The following is a 12,926-nucleotide window of genomic DNA, read 5'->3' on the forward strand; positions in this document are numbered from 1 at the left end:
GTTTATTGCAATTTTTTTACATCGTCCCCCCTCCCTAAATGATAAGTAAAAGTGAATAAATCACCAAGATTTAAAAAAAAATTATTTGATGAAATGTGATTTTTGCCCTCACACTTTGAATAAAATCTAAACCAAGAAGAATTGAGAAAATTTGTCTTACCGAGTACGTACGTAAACTTTCAACCAAGTTTACTCAGATGATAAAGACTGAATCTAGACATGATAAATTTTCCAAGAAATTGGTCGAATTTCTTCGGCACACTGTGTGGTGTATAAAGCGATCGGTGTACTTTACCATTTTGCCAAGGGGCGATTACACTAGCAGCTTAATTAAAGGGCGCCCTCGTCTCGTTTCGTTCCTTTGGGTGATAACATTTTTCATTCTAACACCTACTTCTATTATGAACGCCTACTCGTATAAAGTTTTTACGTATAATTAGCCCGTATCAAAGGACCGTTCCGGTATCTTTCATTTCCATAATAAGTTTTTGACTGATTGTCCATCCTACGGTATACACATCGTGCCCTCCTGTTTTATAGAGTTGTCTGAGAAGATTTTTTAATTTTGATTAACCGTCCGACCGTCGCTCATCGTGTCAAAATTTATCAAAATTATTTTCCATATTAATCGAACATGCTGGATTCGGTCATTTTGAGCGGTAAGTATTTTTAATTACCATGCTTTCCGGGCCCTAGAAAGATCTCACAGTGCATGTTGTGAACAATTCTGTATCTACTCTTCAATTACTTGATTAAATTTGTATAATCAAATTGATTCACGGTTAGAAGTAGCCGCATGTAGAGTTCCAGTACCTACCCCTGGTTTTTCTTGATTTCGTTTTCCTTCGTATAAATTATATATTTATTAAAGTGTAATAAAAAAACGTAAAATTATACTTTTTATTAAGTTGCTTCGACCTTCTTGGTAATTTTAGGTTTAGATGAACGATACATAGCCCTATATATGTACAATAAAGCGTATCTCTATATAATAATGAAGGAAAAAAGAGTTTAAAAAAATACAAGAAAAAAAAACACTGTAGCATTAACATGTATGATAATGGACCCATTAAAGAAACTTAACACGGAAAAACACCATATAAAGAATGGACAAAACATCTGCTTTATCTTTATATATGGTTCAACCTCCTAAAAGTGAAAAAAAAACTCTTAGCTGTGTACTAATCTGGTATTAAGTAAATTCGTTCAATTTATCATATTTCTTGGTCTGCACAGGTTATATGTGTATCGAGGTTCGCCCACTTTTAGTGTATATGTCCAAATTATGAAACTCTAGACGAATTTAAATAAGAGAACATTTTATCGACTTCGGTTGGACCGTAAAAGAGATAGGTAGAAGTGATCAGGTTGATGTGCGAATTTCACTACCAATATCTCGTTGCATTTCTAACGTTCTGTTTTAATAGGCTGGATGTAAGAGAGTACGTGAGTCATGTAGAAGGCCAATATCGAAGTTAGGGATTATGCATGTGATGAAATTTACACCGCATGAGACGAGTTTCCTATGTTATTATCGTGTAAATAGATTACGTCTTTATTTTATCACGGTAATGGTGTAAATGATGACAAGTGGCGGTGTAAATATGTGATTTTATAGTGGTTTGGTTAGGGTTAATGTTATTGTAGGCGGCGAATTTGTCCGAAAAGCGTGGTATACCGGTTTTTTTACTCTGAGAGATGTTTTAAATGTGTATAGATATGATATCTATGTGTCTGATCGGATGAAATTTTATCATTGTTTATAGCTAAGAGATGTTTTGACGTAAGAGGTGTAAAGTGGGATTTAATCGCTGGTAAACATACTGACAATTTGGCTGAAAATTTTGAAGCAAAAAAATATTTTTTTGGATTTAAATAGGTAGAAGCATCTCTATGGGATTACTCAAGCTTGATTCAAAACTTATGAGACGATGTCTTGATAAAATATTTTTTCTGTTTTGGGTCTGGTATCATTCAAAACAATGGAATTTTAAAACTTACTGTAGAGTCTAGAGTTTCATACTTAATCAGCGTATAAAGTTAACTCTTGTATCAAAATTTGTACCTAAGTCAATGTTAAATCCATTACGAGCTTCTCTTTGCTAAGTCTATACAAAACCTTTTTAATATTAAAATAGACAAAATTTGTAGGTATTCGACCTTTTTGCTAACAAGTCACGATCTGTGCCCGAATGGTATCATTTTTTAATGCCGTTAAATTTTTAAATAGATACCTGCTTTATAAGTTAAAGCTTATACTGTTGTTGTATAAGTACAAACTACATACATTATCTATCAGCTGAAGTGGGTGTTGTATTTTCCTATTTTTTTTTTTGAGCCAATGGCGTCGTATTTTGAGAGAATTATTCTCCGCTGAGTCTAACTTAATCTACAAATGGCGTGTACCGCAAGTGCATATCATTACAGGTAAATGTCTGGCTGGTCTACTGCTGCGGACATAAAAAAATAATGAGATCCGAAATAGTTGTGCAGCGTATCAGACAATAAGTATGGCGTGAGGTTTTTCAGTTTGATAATTTTTTGACCAGGTAATGCGTTGGTTTTTTTTACAAACCTAATTGTTCTTGGAAATGATTGTAGGGACTGCTTCGTATAAATATTCATGGTAATTAATATCGAATGATGTACTTGATACCTATCTAGAAATAGAGCACCTGTCTGGAACTTTGCACGTAATTTGAAAATTTAAACGCTTTCGAGAGTCGAGACGAATTTTACAGAGGAGATATCTAAACTGGTGGAAAATTTTTTGAATAGGACAAAGCTAAATTGGAAAGGTATTAAAAAATAAATTACTTGTCGAAATTTCAAGGGTTAAATTGTATTTTTTGATTTTTGAAAATAAAACTGGGGTTAAAAAAGGAAGAAAAAATTAAAATTTCACCAAAAAGGGACAGAAATATGAAGTTTAGTATGTACCCTATTTTCGACCAACCAAATCGATTAAATTGACCAGTTCTGGAGCCTCCAGCGGATTTTTGAAAGTTGAAATTTCCAAGAATTTTACTTAACAAAGTTGGAAAGCTAAAATTTACTCTATAACCCTAATTTCAAACAAACTGAGCCGATTGGAGGTGGCTTCAAGCAGCTCTACTGTGGAGTAACAGTCGTGAGTTTTATGTTGTAGGGTGCTTGAGTCTGGAAATGCCAGAAGTTGGATGCTGACGGATGAGCGCAACTTTGAGAGTTGGCTAACATCATTCAGATGTGCCTGCAAGGTTTGGACCTAGAGGATATATTCTTCGACGATGTTGAAGCTCCTCATGTCTACTTAAAAGATGAGGAAGAGAGACCAGTCCTTTACACCTAGCTAAAAAGAAAGACTCATATAGCAACCTACAGGTGATTATTGAGACCTCAACAAAATCACTATTCCTGATCGATATCCAGTTCTATACATATATCTGTGATTTCAACACTCTACTAGCAGGAAAAAGGATATTTTCCAAAATTGACCTAGTTAGAGCCTACCACCAAATTCCAGTACACAAAGATGACATCCCCAAAACAGCAATTATTACACCGTTTGGTTTGTTCGAATTCATAGCGATGTCCTTCAGTTTGAAAAACACTGCCTCAACATTCCAATGGTTCATACATTCAATACTCAGGGATCTCAACTTCTGCTACTTGTACCTTGACGATATTTTGGTAGCCTCTGACAATGAACAACAGCACCATGAGCATCTTAGAGCTCTATTCAAGGTTCCAGAACGAGTCAAAACAGTTCAAAAACATTTTAATATCCGTTTATGAGGTCGAGAACAGGGTTTATAACAGATTTCAGCATTCTAGGTTAATTTAGTTAAATTTTGATTTATTCTCTCAATTTTTAATTCAAAAAATTTAAATTTATAAAAATCCAACAAAAATCGAAAAATTCATTTCAATACCTGAAATTTTGTAAGGAGGTGTATTTTTGCGTTCCAATTCGATTTAACTCTGTACAGTCCAAAATTTTTCCTGCCTTACTTGGGATACCTCCTTGATAAAATTCGTCTCATCCTTGGATTAAAAATGAAAAAAACAATCAAATTAGTTTCATTAAAAAGGCTCAAAACGAGCTGAAAAATTTGAAAAATGAAAAACATGAGGTGGTAAAAGTATTTCCAACTCTCCTCCCCCTCCAATCCAAAAAATATTGGAAATAAACCCCATAGTTAATACTAAGTAGGTATATAGAAAAATGAAAAATTTTGGGTAAAATTTTGAACCCTCTCCTCTCTTCCCCTCCATAAAAAGTCTTGAAGTGTTTGCAGAATGCTTCGACCATGAAAAATTAAAATGGGTATTTTTTACAAACCCCCCCCCCCCCCCAACCTTCCATAAATATTGAGATGAAATAAATTGGCGTGTAAAATCTTGAATTTCCCTCGCTTCTCCCCATAAAGCGAAGTGTTTCAAAAATTTCCTGCCAAAAGTGCTGCTGATGTCTTGCTTTTTCACGTGGACATTTTGTTACACACTTTGTTAAAATTAGGGTATAAATAAATGTTGACCTTTTCAATTCAATTGGGTAAAATTCTGTGAAAATTTCTTCTTTCAAAAACCTGCTGAAGGTTCCAGAATTACTCAAAATGGTTTTAAATCGTTCAAAATTGATTTTAAAAGTCGAAAATAGGGTACAAGTACATTCCAAATTTTAGTTTTCTAGATCAATTTGGTGAAATTTTTATTTTCCCCTTTTTAAGCTCAAAGATTTTGAAAAATTCACCATAAATCGAAAAATGCACTTTGGCACCTGAAATTTTGTGTGATTATCTTTTGATTTAGCATTTTGTGGTTCAAAAACTGTTCTACTAGTTGGGATAATATTTCCCTTTTAGCTGGTTCTATTTCCATCAATTGACGATTGAACACCAAAAGATAACCACACTTGAACTGATAGTTACACTCTTATCCTACCACTTTTAATGAACTTTCAATTTCACTTCCACACGCGTAAAAAATTAATTAATTTCCATTTTCATCCTCATTTTTCAAAGCCATATATAAAATTGACTTAAGCAGAATAACGATTACTTAACAAAATTCAAAAATACATCAATGTCGAAAACTCACCTAAATTAATCATTTCTGGAAGATTTCATCACCAAACAACACGTCGTGAAATACTTGTCATTGACATAAGAAAACTTTTAAAGTTGAAATATTATCTCATCGTGAATATTAAAATATTGATTCAGCGGATGAGTACATTATGTTTCAACGATACACCTATATTATTTCATATTTCGTGTATAGGTACTTCAATGCTTAGGTGCTTTCAATGGTTATAGATAAGTCTAAATATACGATAACGTAACGCGAACGCGCGTATCACGGAAACCTATGCCTAATTTTATTTATTAATTCGTACATCGTATTGAAGGGGAAATGACGCGATTAAAATTACAAACTGTTATATGGTTTGGTATTCGTACAGCTGATGTATGTACTTATGCAGTACACAGAGTAATTAAAGTAGATAAGCCCTGAAATTAGAAAATTATTCACTCCATATAGACATTAAAAACGTATCAACATCATTTAATAGTTTTCGTAGGACGATATAACCATTTTTCATCCATAGGCCCAAAGACGAACCTCGAAACAAAGAAAGAGCAAAAAACAGTTCAGCAGGGTAATCGAGAATAACGTGCTAAGATTTTTTCTTATATTTTTTTCCTCTGTTCGAGTCGTACGTGAAAAATGAGGTATACTTTAACCTGCATCTGACCCAAAATGAAACCCCAATAGGGTAATCGAGTAATTACGAAGAAGGTTCGTGAATTCTTTTTTTTTCCGAACACGGACGCTTCAAGGGAGCAAAACCCCACAGTTGAGGTGAAAATTTCCTCGAATAGAGTAGGAAAAATAAACACAAGGTTTAATTAAAATTTACCGGGGTTTATTCGCAGTGCGCTTCCGAGTGCATTGAAAAGCGAGCAGGAAAAAAAATAACCAAAAGGTAGATGAAAATCATTACAAAAGGAACTGTTTATGTAAACGATAAAGCGTGTTCGAATTTTTCGATAAAAGAACTAACATAGTGGCTGGCTTTTTTTTTTTTAGGTTGGGCGTTTTCCTATGCTCTGGTTATGTACCTCCTCATCTGTATAGTGAGTTGTATTGAAGAGAACGATGAGATGAGATGAGTATAGAAAGAATGGTATTGTATGTAGACGGGGTCCGGATGTAGGTATGATATTTGTATTTGTACGATTTGTGAAGCTCAATTGCGTTTTATCTGTATATTTACATCTACCCTTATATGTATATTTGAGCGAACTTGTGCTGGGTTTTTTCTGTGCTAGACATACGGCGTAAACGGATCAAAGATAAACAATATATTGCATAGAGAGACTTCAATAAAAATACACTGCTCGGGTTGCTTTTTGTTGACGTAAGAGTATATAGCCTATATCTGTATACTCTTTTTCAGCTATTTTGTATGTGAAACGTTGCATGAAACGTTTGTAGATTTGGGTTTTAATTGCGCGCTGCAGCCTAGATATGAAATTACTCTTTCGAGTGGTTGTGCTGGCTGCCGAAGCCACCTACCTATACTTTACTCTGCAGGCAAAGGGGACAAGAGGAAAGCAGAGCAACGGATGATCTTTTGATGCCGACGGTACCGAGATGGTTATCCGGCGCGCGAGAGAGATTTAATTTCAAATAATCGTTTTGCGGAGTTGTTTACTAGTTTTTAATTAAGCTTTAAGGGTGGTACTTGGAAGAACGAACGCATAGCTACAGGGTGTATTTTCATAAAACCTATCTATTGAAGTGTACTCGCGTATATAAAATGAAAAAGAGTAATCCGGCTCGATACCGATTTGTTACACAGGTATTTAATTCGGCCAACTTTAAACGTAGGTAGGTGTACCGTAGACCTTTTTTTTGTTGCCCATTTCAGACAGAATCGGATGAGCTTTCATTAGCAAAATGCGATATAATTAAAACTATACATCGGTATTTATACGGATTAAATAAAATACTACACGAATACGAATAGGTATGGTACTATAACTGTACATGGGGAGATGAGAAAAATTCAACTCGATACTCGTTAGTTCTCTCCAACAGCACATACTCGTATATAACTATTGTCATTATCATCCTACGTGTACGCTGTCTGCTGATTGTTTTTTAATTGATGTTTAATGCAAGGTAGGTCTAAAGGTATATATAGTAGATCTACGAGTACGCTACGTAGCATAAAACATGACATTATCAGCCTGTAAACAAGGCGTAATTAATTGACTTGATAAATTAGATTTGATGCGATGTCGCGCCTGTGGTTACTGATTAAGCATCGATAAAATGTTTCTCATTGGTTTACCTGGCAATCGTACTGGTTATGTACCCACATACTTAGTGTGTACTTGTTATAGAGTAGGGTACCTTTTCTTATAGTGCCATCAAATGTGAGAGTTGTTTATTATTCAGATGAGAAAAAAGCTACGATAAGCAAAACATACTGGGAGAATTTAAATAATATAAATAATAACTGTCTGATATCGAGTGTATGGCAAGGGGAAGGGAAAGATGAAGTGGAAAACTTTTTAATTTTTTTTGAAATAAATGCGATATTATTTCTGGTGAGTATTATTATTTTTTCAGAATACAGAACAGGAGGAGCACCGAGAGATCGTTTCCAATAAATACGCGAGTGTTTGAACTTGCAGTATGTTCGAAAACTAAACAAACAACATGTTGATACATCATATTTCTATTTTTTTGGTACTTTGAACGAGTTCAAGGGCGTCAGTAATGGGTTCAGCGGAGCTAGACCGAAAAAATGAGCCATTAATCAAACTCATTGTCTTGAAATTAATAAAGAGATCTGTGTGAGTACTTGACTAAAAAAAATTATTTAGAATTTTGGATCAAAATTGGGAGCTTTGCCTACTGAACAAGGGACGTATTCTAACCTGTACAAAAAAATTTGAATCAGATAATGAGGAATCGAGAGAGAACCTCAAAATGTTTACATCACCATCAAAAATTTCAGGTGCTGAAATGCATTTATTTCGATTTTTCACGATTTTTTAAAAATTTAAATTTGGTCCATTCGTCATGAATATTTTTTCGAAAGATATTAATATTATACCTATATCAACATCTTCAAAATTGTAAAAAAATTTCAATTTTTGCCATTTTTTATGCCAAAAAAATTAAAATTTGATCAAATTGACATGAAAGGCTGAAATTTGGATCTCCTCAGTCGATTTGTCTTGTTTTCGAACCGTTCTGCCACTGCCAGTGGATTTTCAGATTCTTAAGTTCTCGAAAGAACGCAGTAAGGAGGGTAAAAATGAAATTCAGCATCAGTAAATCCGGATTTACCATCATTTTCACCCTTTGGATCGATTTAGGCACATATTTACAAATTTTTTTAAAACAGGTTCGAATCTAAAAGTTAAATTTTTTTTTTTCAAAAATGGACTCTTATTTAATCGTTAGAGAAAGTTTTACGGTCAATTTCGCGCGCAGAATTTTCTTACGTTTTTTTAAGGCAATAAAATTTAAAAAATCTCGAATGTAATTTTTTTATTTTATTTTTTTAGATAAAGAACTCGTAAAAAAGAGTACGAAATCGAAGGACCCAAACGACCAAATTTCATTCTTAGTTCGAGTCAGTGAGTCAGTGTGTAGTCGGGGTCGACTTCAATGGTCAGCTTCTGAGCGATGTAGGGAAAGGAGCAAAGACACAGTTTTTCAATCACATGGATGAACTCAGGCTTGTGCTGGAGGCTCCGGATTGGCCCAAAAATGGTGGCAATCGATACAAGAATTAACTTTAAGAAGTATCTAGAGACGAAGTTTCGAGAAATAGCTATTTATGGAAAAAATTGACGATTTCGGATTTTTTTTTAAATTTGAAAATTTTAAATTATGTAGCAAAAAATACACTTTTTCAAATTCATTACCTCAGATTTTCGATTCACATGCTTCGATTCGTTCAGAGGTCGAACTTACGACATGATTAAATTTTCAGCTGTTGAAGTTGATTACATTAACGCCTGGAAAAAAGTGAACCTTTGCTGGACGCTCCAAATCAATCCAAAAATGGCGACAATCGATTCGGGGGGAGGGAGGCTGGTTTCAAGGGAAAGACAAGGTTTCAAGTAGGTAATTTTTCAAAAAAAAACTCGACAATTTTGGAACTTTTTTTAAAATTGAGAATTTTTATACTTTTTGTAAAAAAATGCAATTTTTAGCTCACCTGAATCCTAATCAGTTTAGAAGCTGAGCTTGAGACAGAATTAAATTTTCAGATGTCAAAGTTGATTAGATACACGCCTTCTGAAGTGATTAAAAATTGCTGGAGAATAAGTCTAATTTTACAGAAAGATTCAAATTGACCTGAACTGGCGAAAACCGATTAAGGGGGGGGGGGGGGGGGAAGGGCCGACATTAGCACTTATATGAACCGAGTTTCAGATTTTTAACTCTATATGTATATTTTACACCTCAGTACTCTTTTTGTTCTCTAGTTAGAAAAATATCAGAAAATGAAATGAACGAAGTTTGAAAATTCTAAAAGTATGCATTTTTGTATGAATAACTTTAAAACCCAACTTTTAAGAGCTATCTAGTCTCCTAATTTTTTTTTATTACCAACTAAATTGGGAGGTGGGATTTTTAAAATGAGGACTTCAGGGAGTGAAAGCAGTTAAATTTTCAAAAAGCCCACATGTAAATATGTAGTTACTCTTGTCCATATACGGAATCAAAGAGTAGAATTCGTAAATATGAACCCACGAATCGTTGAGAAAATGCACTACTATTCACCTTTCTTCACCTCCACACTACAACTTCAGAGGGATTCTCAAGATAACAGCTCGTGGTTTCCATTAATTCCATTCGAGTCTTCCTCTTCCATAAAGAAGTTTAGTGGTTAATTTTAGAACATTTTTTGGAGAAAAGCTCAAAAATTTTCCATGGCAGATGAATCACTCACGAATTTGAATTTCACAGAATTCTTCTTTGAAACAACCGGTAATAATGATTATGAAAATACATCTCGAATGCAGCGAACAAATGCGAAAATACTATCGAGATTTCGACGGTTAAGGTTTTTCCGCACACAAACACATCGTCGAAATAGACTTGGCCGAAGAGAGCGAAGAATTCTCGCAGTTGGAAATTAATTATGAAATATAAATCCGTCATTGTTTGACGAAATGAAAAAACTACTGGAAACGAGAGATGAACTTTTCGCAGTTGAAATTTTATATTGAAATCTTTTATAATTGAAAAAGTTACAGTACCGGCCGCGTTTCGCCGCTTACTCCGCAGTCACCTCTTCAACTCTGATAGTTGCAACACTGGGATGCTACTCGAGAAAGAGAGAGAGAGAAAGAGACAGAGCTTTTCGAAATGTGTAAAAGATAACGTTAGATCTATTTACAACCGCCAACTGAACAGTAATTAACAAAGTTCACTGTTAAGCGCAGCCATTGGTCTCGAAAAAGCCCTAGCACATCCGTCAACCTCCCCTTCCTTTAATAAAACGTAACAACGGTTATTAATACTTGACTGAACTCCCTTACCGCCACGGTTTCAATATAAATAGTTTCACATGATTTATGACAATCCTGTTTCAACTAATCTTATATTGTTCGCTACTTTGGATTGCGTTCGGCTCGTTCAGCACGCATTCCTTAAACTTTTAGCCGCATCTGTAATGGTGAAAGTACTACGCCGCCGAGTGTTTCAATGGCCAACATTTGTACATATAGAATTGCGGTAATTAATGGACGTGCTAGCCTCTTGCGATTAACTTTCATAACTATTTCCAAACAGGCGTAAATATTTTTCGTGACTATTTTTTTCCTCCAAGCTAATATGTATAGGTATTACTTCTCAGCAGGTGTTTTTCAAGAAATGTCTCTTTTTGGGAATTCCCAATGTCCTTTTTATAGGGATACCATGAGAGCTGAAATATTTTCTGGGCTTTCAACTCGGAATCAAATTGAAAAATGGTCAACGTTTAAGAAATGAGTATCAAGTAGGTTTTATTTCTGCAAAAATACATTTTCCCCTCCCCTCGCTCCTTCCATGCTATCCGTGAAAGGAATTTGTTCGACTCGCTATAATGTATTTGACATTAGAACAAGTCCTTTTCTCCTCCCTTCAGATCTGTGAAAAATCTCTAGTATTCAAAATTCGTCGCTATGCTAATAACAAATCGTTCTCTCGGTTTAAAACATTTTTAGAAACAAAATACTCGACTGCAACAGCATCAGCACTAGCCCCAAGTACCCCTTTTGGGAATTCCCAATGTCCTTTTTATAGGGATACCATCAGAGCTGAAATATTTTCTGGGCTTTCAACTCGGAATAAAATTGAAAAATGGTCAACTTTTAAGAAATGAGTATCAAGTAGGTTTCATTTCTGCAAAAATACATTTTCCTCTCCCCTCACTCCTTCCATGCTATCCGTGAAAGGAATTTGTTCGACTCGCTATAATGTATTTGACATTAGAACAAGTCCTTTTCTCCTCCCTTCATCTGTGAAAAATCTCTAGTATTCAAAATTCGTCGCTATGCTAATAACAAATCGTTCTCTCGGTTTAAAACATTTTTAGAAACAAAATACTCGACTGCAACAGCATCAGCACTAGCAGCAGCAACAACAACAAATAAAGCACCAATATACACAGCAGCACGCGCGATATTGTCGAAGAGTAAATTTTTCAAGCTTGTCGGAATGTCTGGAATAAAAAATAGCGTAGCTGAAGACTACAAATCGTCGCTAGTTCGATCTCACAGTTCGTTCGGTGCTTTGTTGAGAAAGCTTAGGAAAAACGTTCAAATTAGTCCAACTGCTGTACGAGAGTATCTATGTGCGCACATTCTTGAACAACGTTCAACGCCAAGATAAAGTATTTACTCGAGAGCATTCTTCTTTTCAGAGGCGAGAGCTTTGTACGCGAATTTTCGACGTAACGCATTAATTACCCGGAGTTAGCTGCTCTCTAAGTACAGACGATGTTTTTAAATTACGTCGATTTCGGGCGTATAATTATTACGAACGAGAGTTATCGTACGTAGACTTCTAACTATATGTACTATTTTCGAATTCCGAATGTGTATATTGTCTGTATACTATAGTGATGTTCGAGCAATTGGTATACGACTCGTATAGTTTGAAACGATGAGGGTGTGGGAGAAAGCCTAAAGTAATACTTAGTAAATTTTAATAAATAGCAACCTCCCTAGTGAAAAAGATGGATACCTATCTTTTAAGCTTATTACGTAATTGTGTCCCCGGAGGAACAGATAATTCCGTTCCGAGCTTTGCAGTTTTCAGAGTAAACGGTAAACGCGAGCTTTATGGCGAAATTAGGCATAGGTATTCTTATTCAATCAACTAGAAGAAAGACGAAAGCTTTTAATGACGTCATTCAGCAAACGACTGGAGTAATTAGAAGAGCATATGCTCAAGATGAAGATAATAGGTGCAATAAATAATTCAGGTTTGTTGTCAACAGATGAGGGACGTTAGAGAAAGAGGCAGTGTAAAGAATATTGCACACCAAGAGTTGAAAAGATCTCAATTCCATGTGGGTGCATGGAGAAGGATTGTTGCTTTTTTAATTTTCTGATTCTATCCAATACTTGGTTTGAATTTTTGAGACTTGAAAAAGAGAAATTTTATTATAGTTTTCTAAATAGGTAAATAGGTAGGTATCCAAACTGAAAAAAAGTTTTGATCCGGACGGACTCAGCCAAGTCGAACGAGAGCATGCAAAAAAAAAACACCAATTAAAATTTCAAGCTTCAAACGTATTTTCGAATTTTGATGAGTTTTTGGGGGTCAAAAATTGAAAAAAAATCAAAATTTCATTAAATTGACCTAGGATATGACTGAAATGTGGTACATGTATGTGACCTATTCTTGACCACCAAAAT

The 12,926-nt window shown here is 34.8% G+C and overlaps 1 protein-coding gene across 4 annotated transcripts in view; it reads right to left on the reverse strand.

Moving 5' to 3' along the window:
* Positions 1-12,926, reverse strand: part of Ddr (discoidin domain-containing receptor 2) — a 283,685-nt gene that overhangs the window by 107,268 nt on the left and 163,491 nt on the right. Inside the window, exon 1 of one of the 4 annotated variants that reach the window (XM_065365263.1) lies at positions 5,083-5,240. The exons of the other annotated variants lie outside the window; for them this stretch is intronic. The gene's annotated coding sequence lies outside the window, so the exon portion shown is untranslated. Of the gene's footprint in view, positions 1-5,082; positions 5,241-12,926 lie in introns of those variants that run through there. 4 annotated transcript variants of the gene reach the window in all.

Source organism: Planococcus citri, chromosome 5, assembly GCF_950023065.1.
Source record: "Planococcus citri chromosome 5, ihPlaCitr1.1, whole genome shotgun sequence".
NCBI classification, from domain to species: domain Eukaryota; kingdom Metazoa; phylum Arthropoda; class Insecta; order Hemiptera; family Pseudococcidae; genus Planococcus; species Planococcus citri.